The sequence below is a fragment of the Rhipicephalus microplus genome, chromosome 1 (genome assembly GCF_043290135.1).
Source record: "Rhipicephalus microplus isolate Deutch F79 chromosome 1, USDA_Rmic, whole genome shotgun sequence".
Classification (NCBI taxonomy): Eukaryota; Metazoa; Arthropoda; class Arachnida; order Ixodida; family Ixodidae; genus Rhipicephalus; species Rhipicephalus microplus.
In genome coordinates this window covers 216,359,854-216,387,783 of record NC_134700.1, presented here as the reverse complement: position 1 = coordinate 216,387,783, position 27,930 = coordinate 216,359,854, and the positions used below count along the sequence as shown (strand labels likewise).

At 45.0% G+C, this 27,930-nt stretch overlaps 1 long non-coding RNA gene across 2 annotated transcripts in view; it reads left to right on the top strand.

The window, feature by feature from the left end:
- The window catches only part of LOC142807635 (uncharacterized), a 28,759-nt gene extending 7,163 nt beyond the window's left edge, over positions 1–21,596 (top strand). For both annotated transcript variants that reach the window (XR_012894653.1, XR_012894652.1), the window contains exons 2-3: positions 19,902–20,128; positions 21,264–21,596. This is a non-coding gene — a long non-coding RNA (uncharacterized LOC142807635). The remainder of the gene's footprint in view (positions 1–19,901; positions 20,129–21,263) is intronic.
- The last annotated feature ends 6,334 nt before the right edge of the window (positions 21,597–27,930 follow it).

Sequence of the window (27,930 nt, the reverse complement as noted above, 5' to 3'; positions counted from 1 at the left end):
CGAACGCACGAGCTTCGACGATAGGCTTGCTCCTCTTGATTCGCAGTACGTAATCCTCCGTGCACGTCCTCTGAAATGAACCTCGCACAGGCATTCTCTTTCGCCCTGCGCAAAGCAAGCGGCGCCGAGTATCAACAGAGCGGCAAAATAATGCGCCAGCTCGAACCGTATCATAAGCACGCGGAAGCGGTCAGCGCGCAAGCCCAGCGTCGGCGTATATATCTGTGGCCCATCAATAAAACGCAGCACGACGGCGAAATCAGTGATCCGTCCAGTGCGGATCGAGGCCGCCGTAAAATCAAAGCCTGGCAACGCTCACCACCGCTGTGTTAGTTGTTACGAAGTCAACGAGGAACTTATGCGAGAACCGATCAAGCCTTTCTCCCGTTGCCGATATATCGTTGCTCGCTAACGTCGCGCGAAGTGCAGTGAGCCTTAGCGAAGGCCAGCACCACGGCTGCCCTTCAGCCGCGCAGCGCGCCGTCTTCAATTAAAAACGCGCCCCGCTTTTGTGCGCAGCCACATTCGCGACGTCGGTTCGAGAAAGATTAATGGTCGTGACTGATGTGGCTCGCTGAGTGCCCTTCGTTTGCAGGGTGGAGTACGATGTTTTGGCATGGTTTTTTTCCTGCCCTTTGCACCGCGATGAAACGAAAAAACAAAATAAGGTTATCAAATGAGTAAACGTTCGTTGACGCACTGCCAGGATGTGATAGCACGCTAGTTCCTCTGCGCTTGGATCACTGTTCACTAGAGTAGCTTGGTGATTCGCTTTCTTTGTGTCTAGGGTAGGCGACAAGTACTTGGAGGAGAGCATAGCTGGTTATTTGGCACGTATTCGTGTTTAAAGACTGCGCTTGCAAACACTGATTCAATGAAGAAGTCGAGACACCATAAACGTCGGTGCCTTGACTTTTCTCTTGTCTTTTTGTTTGCACGCCCCGACTTTTAACGAAGTGCTATTTCAGGTTAAACTATAGTTATCGTATGTACACACACATTATCGTTCTCTCGCGTTTTATTTCTCTTTCTATCTAACTATTCCCTTACTGTTTTTTTTTGTGTGTGTGTTCTCATTCATCCTCGCTGACACCTTACCATCTAAACCGACCTTCTCTCACTCACACTCAAACGGGAACCGTCACGGTCACCATAATCAGATTACTTTATTTCGATGTATCAATCCAAAAAGCGCAGGGTCTTAGTATTCACAAAATTTTACCCTAGAAGTTCTCTTTTCCTTTTTTTTTTTTTTGAGTACTCATGCCATGTCAACGCCGTAGCCATAAATCTTTTTCAGGGTTAGGTGAAGGGAGGCGCTGGGAGAGAAGTTCATCCAAACTTTATGTATGTTCGGGGGGTGCGTTTTTATGTGAGCGTGTAAATAATTGCATACAACACATGAAATTTCCGAAGGACACTTTAAAATGCACCCTTCATCCACCCTGGTTGTGTCAATACAAGTAAACACCCTCTTACGTGGAACTAATGAAACTGTGGCGTATTTTAAAAAATTCTTTGGCAACTCAGGCTTTCTATTTATTGCTCCTTTATTCTCAGTTCCATGGTGTATCGTTTGCACGTATTCTACTCCTGACCCATGCTGCCATATTCCCAACTCAACCTCAAACGCATATCTCACAATCAAATTGTGGTGTTGGGACGTAAAAGATCAGCAGTTATTGACTTCAAACTTACAATATTTCTTTCCACATATTGTGCCTTCGTTCTTAGCTTTCTTTAATCACTCTACCTCTAGATATTGAATGAGACCAAGTGAAGGAGCTCTATACCTACAGCATATACCGACTCGAAAAGTTATCAACAGGAAAACGAAGTTCGAAGCCGCTACAAACGCCGAATAATAAATGGCCTCATTCGTGCAGTTATGGCTAGGTATAACGGTGGCGTGCTCACTGCTCAAATGGTGTGAAGCCGTACTTCTCTCGAGAAACTTGGCCCCGTGTTCCGAAACGGTTTTCTCGTGACCTGCCAAAGCACGGAATAGCGCTGTTCTCGCTTTACGTGACGTGCCTGTAATGGTGTTCACCGTTGAATAAATGAGTACTTCGTTAAGTAGCAAGTCTGTAGCTGTACGGCGTGTCTCGTACTGCTTTATTTTCTTTTTTATTTTCTGCAACAGAGACGGATAATACACGCACCAATGAACGATCACAATATCGAAAATACTATCGAAAAACACTTCAGCATGGTCACGCGAAGAACCTATTTCCGTCTGGTCAAGAAGTAACACCACACTCTCTCTGTCGTTAAAAAAAAAAGAGAAAGAAATGGGGCCCAGATATATCGACGACAACTAAACAGGCAAAGAAAAAAGTAAAATCGCCGGTGCCTACTAACATGAGTACATCCCTGAACCGAAAGTACCTAACTCTGCACGCAAACCTTACAACAATAAGGGCGTCATCTTTCGGTCCCACTTTGATGGTAGGTGTAGTGGCATCAGTAGATAAACAAAAACATCAATAAAACGCAACTTAAACTTTACAGCTACTTTCTTTTTGCCATGTAAAACCACAACAATGACCTATAAGGCATAAAATTTCTATAAATACACTGTAGGCAACTCTTGCGTTAATCTCTACGGGAGCTTCAACGCCACGCGCTTCAGCAAGCATAGGAATGATGCGTATAGTACGCGGTATTCCCCAATCTTTGTAATTTCGGCTCCGTATGGCTCGAACCTGCTTTGTAGCGAAACGACATTCAGCAAATATTCCGCAGCTGCACTTCACTACCTTAACCTTTTAGGCTCACCAATTCAAATCGGGCCGTGAACTTCGAAACGGTTGGTTCTTTTATTTGAAACGAAACAAAAACACTGCAATAAACGAAGCCGCAAGTGCGTTCAAAACCCTCAAGCACGAATACTAGGCAAATCTGGCACTGCCCATGATTACCATGGCACCTCGTCGCTGAATGATCACAGCGTCAGAGTCCCCTCCAGTTAATTTTAGGAAAATCTATGTCGTAAGGTCCCTCGTACATTCGCTTTAGACGGCTAGAAGACGAAATCGATCCTTTTTTTTTTTTCATGGTCTCAGTATATCTATCGATCCCGCCTCGCCACCGTTCGATGATCATTCTGCGTCTAATATAGTTTCACACTGCCTCAAAGATTGTAGACACTTCGTCTGGTTTTACATTGCCTCCGTGATAAAAACCACTTAGTTACAATTTATTGTCACGTTCTAGTGTGATTTTACGTCACTGTAACGCCACATTGACGTCAGAAATCGCGGTAATCTGTGGCGTCATCGCAGTGATGTTTTGCATTCCTCGTCCTCGACCCTGCAGGCCGCTGTCGTCGCCGACGGTGAAATTTCGTTGGATGGCGCATCTCAGGCTTTCACTTAATTTATGGCAATAAAAAATGGTCCTTAACAGAAAAGACAAAAGAGAAACTAGATAATACATTCTTCAAAGCTTCCGCAAACTTAACACCAGTTTCACGTTTGCTTATGCCAAACACAGGACGGAGACAGCGGCGGATTACCAGGAGAACAAAAATATGCGCACCTAACAAAGGTCGCAGCACATGTGTGCACGTGGACACTAACGCATACAATGGGCCGTTTACCCATCTGCCGTAATCAGCAGGCAAACAACAGAATGAGGCAAAGGGCAATGCGAAGCCGGGTCCGAACGCGTGCAAGGACTGGGATGGAGCCAATTAGCGAGTGGCTGCGGAGTTCACACCACGTCCCCAACTGGGAAAATTGCGTGCCCATTGCCCAAACTCTCTTTCTCTTCATTTTTCTCCTCTCCAGTGTGTATAGCTGTAATCTACCCTAAGCATAGAGCGGGAATACTGATGGAGAGAGGAAAGCCGCTCTCGGCTGCTTAGCTGACTTTCATGGCCGGCTATAAGCTATACGTTGTTCTGCATTCTATACACTATATAGGTGATTAACGATAAGAACGCACACAAAGTAAGTGTGGACGCACAAGTTTCCTAAACTTTCTAATGAGGTTGCGAAAGAAAGGCCTTTATTTAAAGAAAAAATACGCTCCGCATGAATTAAGAAGGCAGAAGAAGAGGGGAAGGAGGGGGACACGCAGTGTGATAGAAAAGTCGAGAGAGGCGTCAGCCTGAGAGAGAGATAGAAAAGGTGCTCATTATGAGAATGGAGATTATGGTGAAGGAACTTGAAAAACCTGGATAAGAGGTTTTGGAGAGTCTATAAGTACAAAAGCAAGAGTGTACAGCATTGCTAAGACAAGACAAGCATGAAGTGCTCGTCTTTTATGTTTCCATGGTCCTCCATTCAATTTTTTCGCACTGTTAGTGCAATGTAACTATGTATTGAAGAATTACACAAAAATAGAATGAGGCAGAAAAGCTCCCACCACTGGAAGGCATCTCCTGCATTTAGTAGATTGAGAGGCGCATGAGTTTTGGAACTTCCTTCCCCGTCCGGCGCTTCGTCTCTGCGCCTCCCTGTTCACAGCGTTCAAGCTCAGCAGTCATCGGTATTGGCTCTATCGACAAATTATTGCACTTGTCATTACTTTGCCTTGGTTCGACAAACGATACTCCACATATACAGATCCTAAAATTGATCGAAACGCGTCTGTACGTGTATGACGGACAGATTTAAGGATGGCTTTTCCACTGTAAAGCTGCCTACGCAGAGAAGCATGCTTCGGCTTCTGCAATACCCTTGGCTGTAGCATGAGGATACCATCCGAAACACAGGTACGGGCACTTTGATTGGTATGTCCCGACAGTGATATAGCAGTCACTTAGGTCCCTTACGTGCCAACTATATTTACACCGCGTCACACGGAGGTACTATATTTTGAGACTAGATGACGATGACGATAACAGCTTTATTTTCCGCCATGTTAAGGAGCTCCTCTATTCCCCGTCGACGGCACACAGGTCTAGACTAGGTGACGGGTGATGGCACCTGAATTGGTCGATTATGTCACCAGGGTTACGGGTACCTGCAAGCGTTCAGAATACCTGAGGATTTACAAACCTTGACTTTCGTAAGCTTTGTTTGTCATCAGCCAGCTGTGTTCGCCAGCACGTCCGGCATCCGTATCCAGTGTAACGGTCTTCTACAAGCGACTCCAATGTACACGCGAGACATTTTCTTTGTGTGCATAAATATGTGCCCCGATATTCCGCATAGCATTGTGCTAGCAACAGAAGCAATCACCACCGTAACAATGTAGCGGTGTGACAGATTGCGTAAATCTATATTCATGAGGATGGGCTTATAGAATAACGAGCAAGGGAGACAGGAGGTCGCTGGAAATCTGCAAAGACGAATTTTGGACAAATCGAGCGCACACAGAAGGTCATCAAACGTTGGCCGTATATAGGCGGTGGTGACAGAAGCGGTAGTGTAGACTTCATGGTGGAGAACATCCCGAGAGCGTCCTGAAAACCAGGGTCTGTATTCACAAAAACGTCTTACATTATGATTATGCCGTATAGAAAATTAGGACCAATACTGATGCTCGGCATATCATTACTGAAACCGGCTGGTCATTTACAAAGAGCACACGGATAGTGAACCTCTTGTTGATTCGGTCCCGGATGAATGTCACTTAGAATAGAAGCCACGACATGCGTACCATGTAAGACCACGGTCTCTGGATAACAAACTAGCTTTCGCGATCCCATCAGGGGTTTACTGAACAGGAACACGATCACAGCAGGCAAAGTAAACAAAATGGAGGCTCCCTTGCAAGGGGCAAAGCAGGCGACGTGCGTCGGTATTTGCCACAGCAAAATTAAAATCTTTACTACCCACTAATGCACCATCGCTTTTCAGACAAGTTTCAACAGGTCGTGCTTCAAACAGATGACTTGAGCTGTAGAGATGCGCGTTTGTGTCTCTGCTTTTAGATAACAAACCTGAGCGTCTTAGTATGTGTGTTTAGAAAAAAAAATGTTTAACGATTTCGAGTACTTCGTACTCAACTATGCGAGAGCACTGAGCCGTCCCGCTAAAAGCACACTGCAGTTTGGTAAATCCACGCACCACTGATAAGCTGAACATTACGCTTCAGACAGTAACTACGAACCTTTAGTTCATAGTATGCGCGTTTGTGTCTCTGGTTCTAAATATGAAACTTGACCGCCTTAGTATAGTTCATTGGGCATTTTGACATTACTTCAAAGCAAAACAAAATGCTTTAGGCAGTCACTACGAGCTTTTAGTTCACAATATGCAGGTTTGTATCTCTGGTTTTAGATAACAAAACTTGAGCGCCTTAGTATACTTCGTCGGGCGTTCTGACACCACCGCTAGTAAAAAAATATTTCTTTAGGCAGTAACTGCGAACCTTATGAACATTATTATGGACCGGTGGTGAGCAGTGCGACCCAATTTTTGTGGCGTATACCCGTAAATGATGGACCGTGACGACGACAGGACACGGCGACAAGCAAAGAACCTAAGGTGCTTCGCCCCTACCAGTGCGGGACGTTCCGCGTACTCTTTGCTTGAGCCTGCAACCAACCAACCCTATTTTCTATGTTACATGGCGTGGCCGAGGTGTGGGATTCCTCCCCCTATACTTTTCAGTTGTGCATGTGTATATTCTGCACGCACACTTACAATCACGTGGGCGAACACATAAAAAATGGTAGATCCCCCGTACAGTGGTGATATGCGAAGCACGAATGAGAAATGTTGATATGTCACTTTAAAATCAGCACAACGTTACGAGGTGAAGGTAAATGATGCCGTACATGACTTCCGTGTCATGTTTATCATATTTGGATGTGTCATTTGCCTTCGTCATGTATTCACGTCACGTGATACCAAATTCAGTATATGTGGAGCTAGCAAAACGGCAGCGAGCACGCTATGAGCGTGGTATGTTATGACGTTCCTACATGACGCGCGAGTCAGGATTATCATGCTTGCAGAAGTCGTTTATTTCGTCATCCATTGACGTCACGTAACACCAAATTTTGTATATGTGGAGCTAGCAAAACGGCCGCAAGCGCATCATGAAGTGCCCAATATACTCCAATGTAGCGTTGACGCGCCCGCTCACTGGGCACAGCGATGCTACGTTAGCGAAACGCGAGCACTTATAGTCTGACGCCAGGCGCGACCAGCGTCCGTCGGCGCGGCCCGACGGCAACCGGCACGAAATGCGACATGCTACATTTCGCCCCGATGCGTTACCCAGACGCCTCCTAAATAGTTGGCTTAAATGTGCAGGTTACACTGTAAATGTCGTTTAAAGACGTTAGTCTTGCGTCTGGAGAGAGTGAACAAAACGTTTATTTATGTTCTGCGCAAGAAAAAGGGTGAATCGTTGTGGTATTGTTAGGGCGGACAAACAGACAGACAGACAGACAGACAGACAGACAGACAGACAGACAGACAGACAGACAGACAGACAGACAGACAGACATACAGGCAGGCAGACAGACAGACAGACAGACAGACAGACAGACAGACAGACAAATAGACAGACAAATAGACAGACAAATAGACAGACAAATAGACAGACAGACAGACAGACAGACAGACCAAAGTTTTTCCGTTGAAGGTACCCTAGAAAGACCATCGTTTTTAAAAAATTAAGCCTGGAACGTGAGCCACCAACGCGCTGCCGTACCCTCTGATTTTACCCTCCTCCTTCGGTACGATGGCGAGCGTCTCCACGGCCGCTCCCTGCGAACACAGCATTGCTCTCACAGTTGCCTCCGAGCAGCCGTGATGTCACGTGACAGAGCGGTACAGTTATGTCACGTGAGTGTGCGGTACGGAGGCGAGCGGTCTCACGCGGCGGCCGGTCGCAACACAAAGCAGGAGGCATGGCCTCCGAGATTAAGTGCTGGCAGGAGGCCCCCAATTGAAAGGAGAGCAACGTTCCAGGCATAGTTTTTCTAGGAGGCGTTGATCCAGACAACACTGCGTATCCCTCTTTTCGTGACGGATGGACGCCGGACGCGCTGAAACGCGCATGCGTCAAAGCAACGCAGCGCGGCGCGCAGCTGCGGTTATATGGCAGGACTGGTGCCTGGCATGGCAACGCCGGCGTCTTGACTGTGAAAAATAAAGTAGAAGATCTGAACATCTATTTCGAATCGACAGCAGTAAAATTCGATATTATTTGTATAACCGAAACCTGGATGACGGTACATGATCAAACTCCATTTTTTCCTGGCTATCATTCTGAACACCTGGTGAGGAACAAAAAGAAAGGGTGCGGAGTGGCAATAAATGTCAAAGACACCCTTTGTTACTCTGTGGCTGAAGAACTCTCAGAAATTAGTGAGGATGTCGAGTGTTTAACGCTGCGAATGGGAAAAACAACAGTATTTGTAATATACAGGCCCCCGAACGGGCAAAAAATTAACTTTAATAATTTTTAGAGTGGTTACTTCAACAATACCAAACAAGTGAACTCTCCATTATCATGGGTGATATTAACATAAACATGATCTCAGAAGACACATGGTCACACGAGATAAGTAATCTTGTTCATTGTCATGCTTTCAAAAACTTTATTGATTTGCCCACAAGAATAACGGCAACTTCTGGTACTTAAATAGACGTATGCCTATCAAACATATGCAGTAGTGACATCAAAGCAGGTGTTCTAGTTTCTGATGTAAGCGATCATCTTCTGATTTTTCACATTATCAAAATCAGCTACAATATCGGAAATGCACGTCGCCCAGCTCATTTTCATCGCAAGATAAATGATCAAACACTGGAGAATTTTAGGCTGTTGCTGTCAAAAGAACAATGGCAAGATGTTTATCGTGAATCCGAGGCTGGGAAGGCTTACAGTATTTTCTTGCAGCGTATGCGTCAATACTATGACATTGCTTTTCCATTGCAACAAGCTTATCACAGAAACAAAAAAGCAAGAAAGATAAAAACTTGTATGAACGTATAAAACATAAGAATTCAATATTTCACAAGTTTCTTAAAAGTCGCGATCCAGAAGTGCTAAAGGAATATAAGAAATATAGAAATAAATTAAACAGCGATATTAAAAGGGCGAAAGACGCGTACTTCGAGGAACTTTTCTATCGGCTGCGAAATCAACCAAAAAAAAATGTGGGAAGCAGTTAACAACCTAGCAGGAAAAACAAAAAGTGACCAATCCCACACAGCTCTGACGACAGCAGAAAACATAAAACTAGTTGACGATATTAACAGGTCTTTTATAAAAGCGGGGGCTTATCCACCTGGTGCAGAAAGCAGTAGAAATAATGAAGTTATAACCGAGGTCAGTGAAACTATTTTCTTGAGACCAACAGATCCCAACGAAATAGCAGCAGTAATAAAAAAGCTAAAACGAAATGTAGCTGCGGATATAGACGGAATTACTTCGAATGAATTAATACATGTCGCGCATGATATTAGCGAAGTGCTAGCGTATTTACTAAATTTAACATTATCTGGTGGAACTTTCCCGGAAGAATCAAAAATAGCCCGAGTTACGCCAATAAACAAAGGAGGGGATAATGGACAATTTAGTAATTACAGACATATATCTATCTTAACTGTGTTTTCAAAGATTTTCGAAGATATAATTTACGTCCGATCAGTTACATTTCTTAACGCACACAAGGTAATTACAAAGAGTCAGTATGGCTTCCAAAAGAATAAATCCACTGAATAAGCACTCTTGTACATCAAAGATAAAATAATAATTAATATTGAAGACAAAAACTATACGCTTGGTCTATTTTTGTATCTAAAGAAGGCATTTGATTCTATAGATCACAAAATTTTGTTACAGAAGTTAGAGAAGTACGGAATTAGGGGTGTTGCAAGTCTGTTGCTGGTAAGCTATTTAAATAATCGTCAACAGTTCGTACGTATGCAGGATGTTTCGTCTAGTTATCTAACGCTTGAACGAGGCGTCCCTCAGGGCTCTAAGCTAGGTCCGTTATTATTCATAATTTTTGTAAACTATACAGTTAATATACCTGATTCCCCAGAATTAATAATGTACGCCGACGACACCGATCTGTTTTTTTTTTTTTAAATCACGGGACCTCAATGAATTAGAATACAGTGTGAATCACTATACCTTGTATTGCTAGCTTGCTGGATGAATCCAAATAAATCAAATAAACGCTGAAAAAACAACCTACATTATATTCAGGTCGTGCAATACGCCCATCGATAAGGAAATAACCATTACTTATGCAGGAATGAAACTGCAGCAAGTGGCAAACCAGAAGTTTCTTGGAGTGACGTTTAATGAAGAGTTAAGCTGGAACGCGCATATTAGCCAACAATGTGTAGACTTATCAAAAAGCATTGGTATTATGTACAGAATTTCTAAACTGATTCCCCTATGGCTGAAACAACAGTTATACAATTGCCTTTTTTATTCTAAGCTGTGCTATGGAGCTCTGGTGTGGGGAACAACTACCAAAATTAACTACAAGAAACTAGTACTTCTACAAAAAAGGGTTCTCCGCATATACTGCAAACACCAAGGAAATTACGCAACAGCACTTTTATTTCAAAGATATCATATGATTCGTGCTCATCAAGTCTATTAAACGAAAATATTGCAAATCATATACAGCAAAAAATTGTATGAGCCCAACGAAGGAGCTAGACAACACACTTATCCTATACGCCAAATCTTACGCCGTCCACAACGAAAACGAACAAATTATGGGAAACAAACTTTTACCCATCAAACAACTTGCATATTAAACAAATTAGAACATAAGCTTAATTTTGATTGTACAGAAAAAGCATTTAAGGTACAAGTTAAAGAAGTGCTAATGCAGGAAAACATACCTTTTGATGCATCCTAAAAATACTGATGTTAGCAATGGTAGTAGTCGGCCGATGGAAATCTTGTACTGCATGTATTTTATTAACTATAAAATATAATGGTCTGTACCACATGTCTCTAATGTTCTAGTCTGATTTTTTCCTGAGTGATTGCTATTTAAGTGTGTTATGTAGTAAGTATGTTACAAGATTTGTACAGTCAGTCATATTCAATGTAACTGGATATGTTTTGGCAGCTATATTTTCTCTGTTGCTTCTTTTGTTCATGAAGGACTGATGCCGCGAAAGCTGTTTTTTTATTTTTACTTTTTTGATGTACGAACTGTGTACAAGGGTTTTGGGTCCTCTGTCAGGCTATATGCCTTTAGCCCCAACGTCCTTTTGTTTCTTGTGTCTTGTACAAGAAAACAATAAAACAAATTTTGAAATTGAATTGAATTGAAAAATTGGCAGGACTCGTGCCTGGCATGGCAACACCGGCGTCTTGACTGTGGCATGTAGTCAAGTTCTCACATGTCACGCATCTCATGATTATCATGTTTGCACCAGTCACATGCCTTCGTCATCTATTGGCGGCGCGTAATACAGAGTTTGGTACATGTGAAGCTAACGAAACGGCCGCGATCACGTCATGAGCGTAGCATGTGGTCATGTTGTTACATGAGACGCATCTCATGCTTATCATGTTTGCACCAGTCACATACCTTTGTCATCCATTCACGTACCGCAATACCGAATTTGCTATATCTGATGCTAGCGAAACGGCCGCGAGCGCATCATGAGCGTGGACCGTAGTCAGGTTGTTACATGAAACGCATGTCATTATTTTCATGTTAAGGTATATCGCTTGTGTTCGCCACGCAATCATGTCATACCATACCAGTTTTGCAACTTGCCATGCGAACGAAACCACCGCAAGAGTTGCAGGACCATGAAATGTAAATCATGACATTTATGACATACAAATTATGATTTTCATGTTATGACTAGTGAAATGTGTTCTTCATGCAGTCATTTTATGCCATACCAAGTTTGGTATCAATACCATTATCGAAACGGCCAGGAGAGCTAAAAGTAGTAGGCAGCCAGGTAGATAGGTAGATACGCTCAAAGTCCCCGAAGTTCGCTAAGAAATACTTCGCATTTAATAAGTACCCTCCCCGCTCCCAAAGAAAAAATTGGTACCCTCCTCCTCCGTTCATTAGGCACAGTTTTGCATACGCGGAAAAGTAATGAAGCTTTCCTACAAAAACGTGCCCTCCCCAAAATAAGCAAACAACGCACCCTATACTCTTTCATTCACCAAGGTCCCTTCTTTCCCTCTCGCTCGCAGCCCATACCTTATATATTTTTATGAACCATTGTTTGAACCGCAATGGTAATTGGATGTGCTATTCTCCTTGCTGTTTGAGCGTGTCGACACCCTGTCAGTCGCACTTGACCGAAACAGAAACCACTGACCAAATAATCTTAGTTTGTGTCGCCATCTATCGCAATGCAAAGACACAGCAATGAACGTTTCTGCGACCTCTGAGACAAGTGCGCATTCAAAGGACACATTCTTTGTGGTAGTCTCAAAGGCCACGCATTTCGTTTGACGTACGCGTTTTCATACGAGCAAGTAGCTCTCCCCACCTATCGCCCATACCTGGAACTCCGGAGGGAAATCCGCGCCACTTTTGAACGATTGTTAAGAAGAAAGCAACCCGAATAAGTGCGAAATGGTTTTACTACATAACATCATTTTTTTTTTCGACACAAGATTGTTGATTTAGATATGATTTAGTCATTTTTCCTTACAATTTTGCTATTAATTACATAGAGAAGACTGCTGAGAGGGTTAACAAGCACTACAAAACACATTCGACGTAAGCACGCACCCACCTTTCGGAAATTCTACCGGGCCGAGCGTAATGCTCTTGAGGAAGAAATATTGGTTAAAGTTACACAGATATGATTACCGAGCAGTAGAGGTGTGAACTTAATGGGTGGATTTGGGGGGGGGGGGGGGGAGGGGGGGAATATTGTAGCCTGGCCGGGCACCGGCATACCAGGATAGCCACAATCGTTTTTAGCGAACTTCGGTGACTCTGGTGACAATAATTTCTTAGCAAACTTCGGTGACTCTGGTGACAATAATTTCTTAGCGAACTTCGGTGACTTTGAGCGTATCTATCTATCTATCTATCTATCTATCTATCTATCTATCTAGCAGCCTGCCACTTTTAGCTCTCCTGGCCGTTTCAATAATGGTATCGGTACCAACCTTGGTATGGCATAACATGACTGTATGAAGAACATATTTGACTAGTCATAACATGAAAACCATGACATGTATTGATTGATTTGTGGGGTTTAATGTCCCAAAACCACCATACGATTATGAGAGACGCCGTAGTGAAGGGGTCCGGAAATTTCGACCACCTGGGGTTCTTTAACGGGCTCCCAAATCTGAGCACACGGGCCTACAACATTTCCGCCTCCATCGAAAATGCAGCCTCCGCTGCCGGGATTCGATCCCGCGACCTGCGAGTCAGCAGCCGAGTACCTTAGCCACTAGACCACCACGGCGGAGCAAAACCATGACATTCATAATGATATACATGTCAAACCATGACATGTATGTCATTATGAATGTCATGATTTACATTTCATGGTCCCGCCGCTCTTGCGCTGGTTTCATTCACATGGCGTGTTACAAAACTGGTATGGTAAGACATGATTGCATGGCGCACACAAGTGACAGACCCTACCATGAAAATCATGACATGCATGTCATGTAACAACATGGCTACATGCCACGCTCGTGATGCGCTCGTGGCCGTCTCGCTGGCTTCCCATATACCAAATTTGGTATTACAGTGCGTGAATGGATGACGAAGTTATGTGACTGGTGCAAACATGATAATCATGAGATTCGTGTCATGTAACACTATGACTACATGCTACACTTATGATGCACTGGTGGTCGTTTCGCTAGCTTCACTTATACCAAATTTGGTGTTACGGAACGTGAATAGATGACGCAAATACGATACTGGTGCGAATATGATAAACATAAGATGCGTGTCATATAACAACATGACTACATGCTACGCTCATGATGCGCTCGCGGCCGTTTCGCTAGCTTCACATATGCCAAATTTGGCATTACGTGACGCCAATGGATGGTGAAGGAATGTGACTGGTGCAAACATGATAATCATGAGATGCGTGTCATGTGAGAACATGACTACATGCCCCAGTAAAGGCGCCAATACATTTCGACGTGACGCGGTGCGCGTGCTCACCGGCGTTCATTTCGTCGCGTCACGCCGGCGTTGCCACGCCGGGAGCCGGTCCTGCCATATACTCGCAGTCACGCGCCGCGCTGCGTTGCCTTGACGCATGCGCGTTTCAGCGCGTCCAGCGTCCCTCCGTCACGAATAGAGGGAGACGCAGTGGTGTCTGGGTAACGCATCGGCGCAAAATGCAGCATATCGCATTTCGCGCCGGTTGCCGTCGGGCCACGCTGACGGGCGCTGGTCGCGCCCGTCGCACCTGGCGTCAGAATATAGAGTGCTCGCGTTTTGCTAACGTAGCGTGGCTGTGCCCAGCGTGCGCGTGCGTCAGTGCTACATTGTAGTATATTGGGCCCTTCATGATGCGCTCGCGGCCATTTTGCTAGCTCCACTTATACCAAATTTGGTGTTACGTGACGTCGTTGGATGACGAAATGTATGACTGGTGCAAACATGATAATCCAGACACGCGTGTCATGCAAGAACATGACAACATACCACGCTCATAGCGTGCTGGTGGCCGTTCCGCTAGCTCCACATTTACTGAATTTGGTACCATGTGATGTGAATAGATTACGAAAATAAACGACACATCCAAACATGATAATCAAGACACGGACGTCATGTACGGCATCGTTTATCTCCACCTCGTAACGTTGTGTTGATTTTAAATGGAAACATCATCATTTCTCATTCGTGCTTCGCATATCATCGATTCCCACTGTACGTGGGATCTGCTTTTTTTTTTCTAACATTGCAACTTCCAAAGGCGCTGCATGTATTTAACATTTAAAAGAAACAATCAAGATCTCTCCATTCAAACCACTGCAGCCTCATTTATTTAAATAGTAATCGAAGGGTAACAATTTCTCTGCTACTCCCAACTTTGAGAACGCAGCACATAGCAAGTAACAAACATTATCACGTCCAATGAGAACAGTAAAAACGTACGCGCGTTTCGCAACGCGCGTTGCCATGGCAACACCCCTATTGGGCTCATCGGACTTACGTTGACCCGAACGCACGTGTGTTGTGGTTCAGAAAATTCACGTGCCATCTTCGTGACATCCGTACCGACCGGTGTAAGCACTTTTAAGTTGCGCGCCCAATTCCTCCTTAAAGTGCCTAGCGGTCAGCGCTAGATTCCCCACAATGCGGAACGTCCTTGCGCCTGGTGTCGCCATGACACGCATAAACCACGCGAATAAGCCTTGCCCGCGTGCGCACTGCCAATACGAAGCGCTGTTCACACGCGAAAAAAAAATAGTCGAATCACCGTTATTCGTCGTCCATCTACTGTAATGGTATATCGTACCAGTGCATCTTTAATGGGAACACCAACAAGCGAGGGAAACGCAGGGCATCTGCACAACAATCGGTTCAAGTACAGAAGCGCATTATCTGTACGATCCACGAACCGCCGAAATAAACGAAACGGTGCATGTGAAGGGGACTGTTGTACTGTTGATCGTGCTTTGCATATTTCATGTTTTCTCTAAATGCGACGCATTCGGGCAATGGGTCGAACTATACGCGCAGGCAAGCTACGAATTATCAGAAAGCCTATAGATCGTTATATCGACAGCGACCCTTGGAGGGCGAGCATTCGAAGGGCGAAGTGCCCTTTGCTGACCTCTCATTCATCCAAAGGGCCTAGAGACTCCTGTGTGTCGTCCCATTAAATATCCAACACCACCAGTACGTGATGGTTGCTATCCGCATACAAGTAAACTATGAAGAATACAGTGCTCTTCTTATTGTATGACTGCAAAGACATGCACAGCCTTGAAGTTCGACGATCCAATCTCCAAAGGCGAGGTGTTCAAAAAGCGCTTAGCCTATAATAGGCCGCCCATATTCGCTAAGTGTTCTGTTCTGTTCTGTTCTGTTTTAACTGTTTTGCTGTGAAGAGGTTGAGGTGCCTATTGCCTCGGCTACTCTATATCACAAAGTTCTGCAGCGAAAAATCAAATAATAATACAGAAGGGTACCCAAAAATTAACAATACGGAAAAGAAAAAAACATAATAGCACACTGAAACCAGTTCAAATATCATGCCAATACATAGTTTTCTTCGCGCAGTTCACACAGTCATAAAACTACTTACACGCACACCTTACTAATCTAATGTGTGATTTTGATTTGAAGGGTATTTGATTTGAAGGGTATGACAGTGAGTTATAGATATTGCAGCAATCAATAAACACACTCCTAATGTTGCGAAGCCGTTGTACGCGTACTTTATTGACATACGTCGTAATTCCTACGAACGATTTGTATGTTTCGCCTACACTTATTCAATAACAAACTATCCCTTATTTTATCCAATCATGAGCTTCATGCGCGACGTGGAATTGCCTCGGTGCCCACGAAAGTTATTGACAAGAACTACATCAAGGTTTCGAGCACTTAGCGAAAGAGGTGCTTCCTGTTTTTTTTTTTTTTTTTGCAAATCGTTTATTCGACACATTCGTAACCCCTTTCTGAAACTCAAACAAGCCTGAACTTGAACCAGTGCATACAATATTGCAAACACATTTGCAATATTTGCCTCCTCTCACCCTAAACTTGCCACCAAGATCGATAAGTTGATTTTGGTGGAACTTTAGTGAACTAAAGTGATATCAGCTAGTATCGAATGTCAAACTTTGTCACTGTCAAATATTGCGCCACTTGTAAAACGCACTCGCTGTTCTAGGGCGCTTGTATACGTAATTCAATGCCAAGGAAAGCTCATGTATTTTTAGCATTACTAATGTAATTCCGCTTTACCCATACGGTTCTCGTGTTTTCCTCCGAATAAAATATAGAGTGCCCACTTTTATTCCCATCGCTGGCATCAAATAAAAACCTTGTATGTGACAAATAAGGCTAAAAACGTGGATTCAGTAAACATTCGCGAAACTTCAGGAACGCAAAATGCTCTCTGCAAGTTACATTCGAAGTTTCCCGTATTCTAATTTAAGTAGGTTTTGTTGCCTTATGAGCTAGCCTTGGAATTCACGTAAGCGTCGCGAAGATTAACGGCAGCACGAGTCTGCGGAACGCTTTCGCTGGAAACCGCCTTCGCAACGCGTCGGCGTTAAAGGGCTCCTCAACGGCCTCTGAAAATAAGAAGAGCGAACACGCTATTCTCTCCCGGCATATTCAGCCTTTGCGGCGTATTCCGTTACGCCATCTGTTTGTTCACGTGACGTCAAGATAAAATAAGCTCTCGGTTGGCCAATTTACGAGAGATATATGCTTGCGCATTGTCTCTTAACCTTCCTTGGCATGCAGTCGCACACCAGTGCTGCATTGTGTTGCATGACTTCATCGCGCGCAATAAACTGATGTCACTTCGTTTACTGCGTTTGCGACTACGCAAGAGCTGCGCTAATTCTGACATTCCACGTGCTTTGCGAAGAAGTAAGTGGAGAGGAGGAGGGAGTTCTTTTAGGAAGGGTAACGAAGGCGAGAAAAAAACCACTGTTTCGCTTATGAACTCGGCGTGGTCTAGGGAGAACACGTTTCGCAGAAATTGCGATGTGGGCGTCATTGGTTGCGAGTGAAAAATCGGCGTGTGGTCTGTGGCGAAAAAAATCGAACGAGATGCAGATGAAATTAATAGCGAAAATCTTCGCTTCGAGTTAGAGTCAAAGCCAAGCTTTCTGCGTGGAAAGCAGGTGCTCTACCACAAAGTCACTTCAGTGCTTTAACTGGTGTGGGAGAAAAAAAAATACTGTATGAATGTCATACGCGTAGTGGGAGGAGTATCCTTAACGCATTCAATATATTGTGGTAGAATCGTGTATATTTGCGTCAAGCATCAGTAAATTGCGCTACGGGATGCGAGCGACCTCGAGCTCCCAATTAATATTCACTTCACGGCGTTATGAAACGGCTCGCTGTGACGAAACATGAATGGATCGTAAGAAGTGGCCGCAGAAAGTATGAGTTGCGAAATATCCCACTGTTTTACATCTTTGCACTCCGGGACTGTCAGCTCAACAACTATTATCAGAATTCTAAAATGACATTTTGTTAATCATCATAGTACGGCTTGCTTGGAACTTTGCTCTGTCCTTGGCTTTCCCCATGCTTAATTAAGTTCCCGAATGTTTGCAATTTGTTTTTTTTATCGTTATTACTTTTGAGTTATTACACAAGAAAGTTCGCTAGTCATCAAAACTGCTATGTTGTCTAATCTCATTACCTCCTTTTCACATTGCATTTATAACACCTCGTAGCCTCATCATAGTGGGCTAGTGGCTAAGATACTCGGCTGCTGACTCGCAGATCACGGAATCGAATTCCGGCTGCGGAGGCTGCATTTTCCATGGAGGCGAAAATGCTGTAGGCCCGTGTCCTCAAATTTGGGTGCACGTTAAAGAACCTCAGCTGGTCGAAATTTCCGGAGCCTTCCACTCATTCATTGATATGTGGGGTTTAACGTCCCCAAACCACCATTTGATGATTATGAAAGACACCGTAGAGGAAGGCTCCGGAAATGTTGACCACCTGGAATTCTTTAACGTGCACTCAAACCTGAGCACACGGGCCTACAGCATTTTCGCCTCCATCGAAAATGCAGCCGCCCCAGCCGGAATTCAATCCCACTACCTGCGAGTCAACAGCCGAGTACCTTAGCCACTAGACCACCACGGCGGCCAAGCCCTCCACTACGGCATCTGTCATACTTATATGGTAGTTTTGGGACGTTAAACACCACATACAAATCAATGAAGACGTGGTAGCTTCGCGTGACAGAGCTGTGAATGAGAACTGTGTGCAAAAGGTACGTAGACAGCACTTCAATAGTTTTGACACACGAGGAAGTATTCCATTGAGCCGACTAAATATACCGTCTGCTGATATATCTAAGATGGTTCTGATGAACACGCAGACACCTACTCTTCACCGTCCTTGTTTTGGAAGGAAAGATCGCGCTTATCCGTCATCGCGATGTTAACGCGTCGTAGAAAGACACAACTCCGTGCCGTTGCGCGAAGAAATAGACGCGCCGAGTACTTTGCCAAGCGGAAGTGGGTGTACGGCCACTATGTATGGGCACTGTATCCGATCTCCAACTCACTTCGCATTCGCAAGTGATCGGCATGACTTCCTGTCGGACTCTGTTTCTTTCTGCATCGAGCCTTCTCGTGCTTGAAAAAAGACTGAAGGAAGTATCGAATAAAAAGAAAAAAGTACGGCGATGTATATCTGAGAAACAGCTTAGCTCTTACGTGCGCGGAAAGCACAATGAGCTTGGTAGGAGATAGCTAGCGAACTTTTTCCTTACACTATAGTTCTATATAGAGAACTGATTCTGTTTCGTGTTACGGATTCTGCCATTGCCAGTTTTCTCTATAACACTTCCATCTTTCGTTTTTGCCTGATCTTGCCTGCCTTTGGTTTATAAAACAGGGCCAGGTATGTAACCTGAATGTTGGTTAATTTCTATCTTATGATTACTTCGTTTTCTCCTCTCTCTCTTTCTTCATTTTGAGCTAAGGTTCATATATACCTTCACTTTTCATTCCCCTTCATGATCACGTTTTATTTGTTGCAGTGATCGCAGAGAACAGTTGTGCAAAAAGAATTGTCACTGCAGCTGCTTGACTGGGTCATCAAAAACGTTAAGCAGCAACGACGTAGCCAAAATTTTGGGGGGGGGGGGGGGCGAGAGGGGAGAAGGGGGGTCGGTTGTTCAACGCCACTTTATAGAGACTATAGTGCATGTATATTTACACATTCAAAATATGTAAACGCTATATCAGTGCTCAACGCGATAAGCCAGTGTCTAGCAGTTTATGTTACTCGTTCGCTGGTCCAGTATAGGAGACATCGGTCTATTTTCCAGGTGCGCTGGAGCGTACTGCAGGAGCTGTTGGAGCCATTCTTACATGACGTCGAGAGAAGACACTAGAGCGAACCTCGGCACGTTGGTGGATCATGCTGAAACACACAGTGCAATAAACGGCGGGGACACTGGAAGGAAACACACGCATCATGTCCTGTGTGTGTTTCCGTCTTGTGTTCCTGTCGTTTCTTGCGTTGTGTGTTTCGCAGAAGGCATCTCAGCTGAAGGTGATGAAAGTACTACTGAAGTTTTTTAAAGGAAATAGACTAGGACAAGTGGCTGTGACAATGATGTCTCGAACCATGTCAATGTAACGGACTGTAATTATCGACTATGCTCTGTTATATGCTGTCTTTGTTTATCTTTCCTCTGCATATTTTAATCTTCCCTACCCTGTTCCTGCGTAGCGTAGCAAACCGGTTGTCCTAAACTGGTTAACCTGCCTTGTTTTCCTTCTCCTATAGTTCTCCCTCGGGTAATAGAAGATGCGTGCTCGTGCTGCAGCTGTACACCTGAATACCTATACAACAACGCATTTTCGGAAGTAACATCTTTGCCGCAAAGGCAAACACCTTAGATGCCTCATCATGTGCGAAAAGTGACAGTCGGCGTTGGCGTCACACGAGGATGAAAAAAAAATAGCATGTGATTACGTAACTTCATAACGTCATAGTTTGTCCAACATTGTGACGTCCCTATGGCGGAAGATACCATATCCTTAAACTTGGCAGTAAATCGCGTGATTACACGTGATGACGTCATCGCATCGTGTCACTGCTTGGTCAATAGCGGGCTGATCCTGGAGGCACCGTGAAATCACGTCAAAGGCAGAAAGCTTTCAGTAGAAAGTTATAATTTACCATTAGCATGACAGCGGGAGTTAAGAAAATAGCGTTTATTAAGAAAATAGCAAACGTTTATTGCGAACAGCCCTTTATAGTTTAGCAGAATACAGTTTACGTGGTTTACGTGCCCCAGCTGAGACGATGTCGTTACCTAGCGGAGGGTCAATAAGTAAAAATAACAGTGAAAATTAAAATAAAACGAGAATGCGTGCCTGTGTCACCACACCAAGCAATGTTACAATTTTTTGTAATAATAAAGGTAAAGAAACATGAACCACGCACCAAACGCGAAAACATTTATGATGCCGATTGCTTTACCTGCATCCATCATCTAGTTAGGCCTTGAGACTTTCGAAAAGAAAAGCTATCTCAAAAACTGCTTTTTTTATAACTTTGTATATGATATTCACGGTGCACTTAAATACCACCTCTAGGTATAAAGCACATAGTTGTTAGTCAACGCTGCACCTATCTTGTTTCTCGTTTTGTGTCACATTGTTTTGTGTTTTTTTTTCAGCGAAGCTTTCTTGGCTGGATTCTGGCTAATGGCGTCCGTGGTCAGAGCGACCCATACAACAACCATTTTCAGCACCCCTCGCCACTCGTCCTCCTCTCCACGATGCCACCGCTGCCCCTGGCGCCCTCGTACGTTCTTCAGAAGGGCTAAATTTTTGCTAGGCCCGGCACGCCTAAACTAAATGTAGACGTTGCTATATGCCAAACAACCTAAAAATCATGGTGTAAAGCACAACATTTTGTCTCAAGAATTGTTCTCCATTGCTTAGTCAAATTATTGCGCATAAGAATATGCCGAGAAAGTACCCTGGGAACAAGCCTTTTAAATGCGAAGCATTTCTTAGCGAACTTCGGTGACTTTGAGCGTATCTATCTATCTATTTATCTATCTATCTAGCCGCTAACGACGGCTCAGTTCTCTCCCATAGTAGAGTACCAAGTACTCTAAATCGCTAACCACTTATTCTAAACACACACACGACTTTTAGCTCTCCTGGCCGTTTCTATAATGGTATCGATACAAAAATAATGGTATCGATACCAAACTCGGTATGGCATAACGTGACTGTATTACGAGTGTAAGTAAGTTGTTATAACATGAAAATCATAGCACGTATGTCATGAAAGTCGTGATTTATACATTTCATGGCCTCGCAGCTATCGGGGTGGTTTCGTTCGCATGACATGTTGCAAAACTGGTACGGTATGACATGACTGCATGGCGAATGCGAGCGACAGACCGTAACGTATAAATCATGACATGCATGTCAAGTAAGTCACGACTACACGCCACGCTCAAGGTGCGCTTGCAGTAGTTTCGCCAGCTTCACATATACCGATTGCGGTATAGCGGGACGTGGATGTATAACTAAGGCATATGACTGGTGCAAACATAATAATCGTGAGATGCCCGTCGTGTAAGAACATGACTACAGGCCTCACTCAAGGTATCAATACACTTCGACGGGACCAGACGCACGTGTGCGCAGGCGTTCGTTTCGTTGCGTCACGGCGGCGATGCGATGCCAGGCGCCAATCTGTCTGCCGTACACTTGCAGGCGCGCTGCGTTGCTTAGACGCATGTGCGTGTGAGCACGGCGGGCGTCCCTCCGTCACGAAGAGAGGCAGACGCGGTGCTGTCTGGGTAACGTCGTGGGTGCAAAATGCACAACGTCGCATTTCGCGCCGGTTGCCGCCTGGTCGCGCCGACAAACGCTGGTCGCACCTGTCACACCTGGCGTCAGACTATATAGTGCTCGCGTTGCTACCCAAACGTTGCTGTGCCCAGCGTACACTTGCGTCAACGTTACGTCGGAGTGTATTGGGCCATTCATGCATGCGCTTGTGGCCGTTTGTGCTAGCTCCGCATATACCGAATTTAGTTTCAAGTGACGTGAATAGATGACGAAGGTAAACGACACGTCCAAACATGACACAGAAGTCATGTACGGCATCATTTACTTTCACCTCGTAACGTTGTGCTGATTTCAAAGTGACATATCAACCTTTCTCATCCGTGATTCGCATATCATCGATTCTCACTGTACGTGGCATCTCTTTTTTTTTTTTTTGCTGTGACTCACGCATCCCTTTCCTGATGCAAAAATATATCTGCCTCTGCAAGCCAAAAAAAACAAGACAAAACAGCAAGGATGAAAAACCATGGTGAAGTCCGGCCCGTTACGCGCACGAGCCCGAAACAGAAGTTACAAAGGATTGTTTAATGTGGGCATGCACGCATTCTTGTGCATTTCGCCGCTGCCCTCTGTTATACGGCGATTATCGACTAGGCAGGCGATAGTCGCGCGATCAGGTTTAAAAAGAGGTGGCTAAGCGTGTGCCCTAAAACAGTATTTCAGGCGACAATTCACAATAGTTTGCGACACGTATACATCCACATATTGTTCTTATAATATTATCAGGCCTTTTAAGCCCAAAAACCGCAATGTGATTATGAGAGACACCACAGTGAAGCCCTCCAAAAGTTTTGACCAGCTGGTGTTCTTTAACGTGCACTGACATCGCACAGCTTACGGACGTCTACAGCGCTTCACTTGCATCACATTGCGACCACCTCAACTGGGGTCGAACCCACGACCTTTAGGTCAGCAGCCGAGCGCCATAACCTCTATGTGCAGTGTCAATTTTCATGAAAGGAAACACGCGAACGCGTGGCCCGCGCGCTCCGCCAGCTGCTTGTAGCGCGTTCAAGCGGAGGCGATAGCAACCACAACCCCTGCTCCCGTCATCTGGTGGCGAGCAAAACAAACGGTCATAGGTGACATGGAACCGGCGGCAAGATATCAATTACCGGTTGTTTTGCTCGCCACCAGATGACGGGAACAGGGGTTGTGGTTGCTATCGCCCCCGCTTGAACGCGCTACAAGCAGCTGGCGGAGCGCGCGGGCCACGCGTTCGCGTGTTCCCTTTCATAAAAATTGACACTGTACGCCAGCACAACAGACTATGTAATACTCTGTTACATCTTCCATCTAGTGAAATACTGTGTGGAATACAACCACGAACTGCTTGTTCAACCATATCTACAGTCACCTTGACGCCTGCTAACACGTCGAGCTTTGATTGATCGTCTACAGAGCATTAATATTAACTATCCAATATTTAAAAGACACTGACTGCTGGCTGGTCCTATTTAGAACAGCGTCAACGCCTTCTTTCGAGAACTGCAATGTCGAGCCCGACCAATTCGACATATATATGACACCACTACTTTTTTTTTTTCGCGCATCGCTAACAGTGTTAAATAGTGCTGCAAATAGACCAATGCATTTGCCATCGTTGTCCGCGTGTCTGAATTACCAACAAGAGTGGTACACTTCATCGCTAATTAGCAGAATACAATCAGATAGAACTGTCCGCATCACTCATATTTTCGGAAAGCAATAGTTTCACAGCCACGGACACAGTAATTGTTTTGGCAACGTAGTGGACGCACCCACCACGGTAGTCTGAGGGTCATGGCACTCGACTGCTGAGCCGCAGGTCGTGGGGTCAAATCCTAGTCGCGGCTGCCTCATTTTCGATAGAGGCGAGAACGCTTAAGACTCGCATGTTTAGATTTAGGTGAAGGTCGAAGAACCCCGGATGGTCGAAATTTCTGAAGCCCTCCACGTACTACGGCGTCTTTTTTATTCTTAGGTGGTTTTGGGACGTTAACCCCTACAATTATTATAACAGAGTGGACGCGAGAAAGGACTCTATAATAGGAAATAAAGAGAAAATGAGCAACTCACTGGTGAGGACACAAGAACTCGGTTTGAGACGGTTGCCAGTGTGTTACCGTAGCCGGCAGGAATCCGCGGTTCCTCTTACATGGCGTAGTACTTGCAACTGACGACGTGACGTCGGAAATGTCACGTGACGCGCAAAACGATGCCGCAAGGCTTCTTGCTACCGTTTGATTTCCTTGTTATCTCTCGCTTGTCTTAAAAGTGCGATACGCCGAGCTTATATAATTAAGGGGCCCAGAACCGCACTTGTGACGTTAAAGGGACGGACAACAGCTCAGAATACGAAATGAGATAACCCCACTATTTATATAATCAAAAGACTGCCTATTGTATAGCCTAAAATTAACCCTGTTTTTCTCATTGAACGCGGGTTTAACTACGCTTAATTCGACCAATTCTGCAGTCCCCTTTGAGTTCGAATTAACGAGCTTTTATTACTGCGATCTACTGTAACGCCACGTATGGACGATTTTACATTACACATGGTCGCCGCCATTTTAGGTTAGCTGTTACAGAAATGTTACGCATTTGGGACGTGGGCTAACGAGGTCACGCAGCGTCGACTGCATCAACCTAGCCATTTTCATGCGTATGCGTCTATCGTAGCAGTGTTCGTTTATAGTTGTTAAAGACACGAAACGGTTATGCTAACAGCACAATATGGCGGCGCTGATACCCGTACGTAAAATAATCTGCAATGCCATGTGTGCGATAGCGCCACGTGTCGTTGATAACGACCTGCGACTACCCAGCGATCATGTGACCCGACTGCGGTTAATTTTAAAGCTGACATGTTTCTCGGCTGGCTTTTCGCTTTTGCACCAACGTATACTTGTGCCACGATGTTGCAATAAAGTGCTTGCTCTTGTCGTATAAGTTGTCTCCGGGCCTTCGCGCCACATATAGAGTGTATACATGCAAATGTGTTTCATCCGCTTGAAGACAATTAGATGACGATGAAATATGCGTGATTTGCGATAGCTTATCACTGCCATTTACTTTTTAGGGGCGAAGCTCCTTATAGCAGCACCCGTTCGTCCCTCGTAGTCGTAGTAGTAGTGTGTAACCAGTCTTACATTTTGACCTCCAAGGTGGTGCCGGTGGGAGATTTCTTCTGTGCGTTGTTGAACAATAAAAAATTCGCAGCGTGCGCGTTAACTAAACAACTAACTCTCCTGTCTCTCATTCCCCTTTAGCAGCCATTGGCATGTACATTAAGCACTATCTGACAAGAAAGGGTTGCTACGTTATACTCGCTGGGCGTAACCTCCTTGGTTTTAGAAAGGCTTAGCGAGCGTTGGGCCGCAGTGCCATGAATACATTGAACTAGTATATACCATGAATTCGAGGTGGTTAAAGGTGGGAAGTAGGCACGAAGCGCAAGCCGTAAGAAAAAGTGCGTGTGCCTTCTCTCGTTCAGTCCTTGGAATGTCCGCTGGATGGCGGTGCTTCTATATGAGGAATATATGATGAAAAGATGCGAGATGGTGGTACTTGGAGTGTTGAATAGGTGGACGAACGGACACACAGACAGATGCATGGATGGACCAACGGATGGCTGCATGGACACAGGGACGGACGCACAGATGGACGCACGAACAGACGCACGGACGGGCGGATGAACGCACGGACGGTCACACAGACGCACGCATGGATGGACGGAAGCAAGAACGAATGGACGGACGGATGCTTCGCCCCACTCTCCATGATTCACTCCGTGGATATGCTGCCATTTTTTATATGTTATGAGCAATTTTTACGCCGTGCTCAATCCCCGGTCTAACATTCAATGTCGGAGTGTTCCACTTCACCCATGGACAGCAGAAACATCGTGTTGACAGCACGCGACATCGTCAGAGCATAAATAATGAAGGGATACGACACGAACGACTACCACACATCTGCGAGGAACTGATGGAAAGACTGAAGGGGGGCCGTGACTTTGTTGCTTTGAGCGTATGGGGCGAGGCTGCTCCGCGATAACGGCGAGAGCCGGGCAAATGGGCCCGCCCCGTGAATTAATGACGCCGACACAGATATATGCGGGCAAGATGTTTCCTGGTGCATGTATTGGAGTACAACGCACCAGTAAGCGTATTAGTGTTATCGCTGTATATATACACCGTGCGACGCCTCCTCTTCTGTCCTCGTGCGTGCGAAATGTTCGTGCGTATTTAACTCTACCGAATTTATATTCCTTAGTTCAGCTTCTGTTTGTTACGTGTCTATACACTGTCGCCGTATGTAGTATTACGATTTCACATTAAATTACAAAATTACACACGTTCGAAGACCATATACGGCATTTTATTGCTTTTAGTTTTCTAACAATGTGATGTTATCTGCACCACGTTTTCTCGACCGTCACTCGTTGATACTGTAGTTGTGATAGGTTTGCGAAGTAGACAGCACCAGTGTTTTACGGACCGACGTTCCAGGAACTATTTCCTTTTCCGGAGGAACGCCCCCGTTCCGTTCAGAATCGATGAAACTGTAACGGTAACGCGTTACGTCTCCCATGGAACGGCAGCTGGAGCAGCCTTACGTTTCTAAACGTCCCACGGTATTCAACACGCGCGCGCAGCACACCAATGCAGAAGAGGCCGCAGATGGCCGACCATGCACGTCAGGCGCGTGACTACGCTGCATCCTGCTTTTCATCTCAAGGCACCCGCCGGAGGCGCAGGAAACTGTGCGACGCCGACAAGGACCGTGCGCGAAAGGCACAGTTCATTTTGTAAAGCAGAGCTTCTATGCACGAGGTTCGCCATCTGTCGTAGAAATTTTTTTTTCATAATTATGAACCATTACACGCTCTCTTCATCGTCTTCTTTTTTCTGCTTCACTTTCAGAACACGTGTACTGATTTGTCCGGTGAGGGATGCAATAACTTCAATGGGCGAGAGAACAAGTAAGAAAGAGCTAGAAAATGAGACACAAGGAAAGATTAAGAAATTCTTGGCGAGGCGGGATTCGGCACCGCCTATTCACAATTCGAATGCGGGCGTCGTAACCACTTAGCTATCCAGTTTTTTGAAGACGCTAGCCTTTCTTGGGGTCCTTCGACGCAAAAATTTTGGTCTGTCTGTCTGTCAGTCCCTTTGTCTGTTTGGTCATTCTTAACGACACCGGGTACTTGAAACGGCCGACCCCGTCCGCAGCCCCCACCAATGTTGCTCAAGATTGAGCGTTCATACTTGTGCAATTGTCAATTAAAAAGCAATTATTGCGCATGTCTCGGGCACCATAACAACACGTATATATTCTGCATGTGGGTCTTTAACTAGAAAAGGCTTACATAAGTAATTTTAAGGACAGTAGCGTATATCACGCTGCGCTGAACATGCAACGCTTGCACGAGAAGGCATGCATTTCCAACGCTTTGCTAAGACGAGAAGGTAATGGCACCTACCTGTC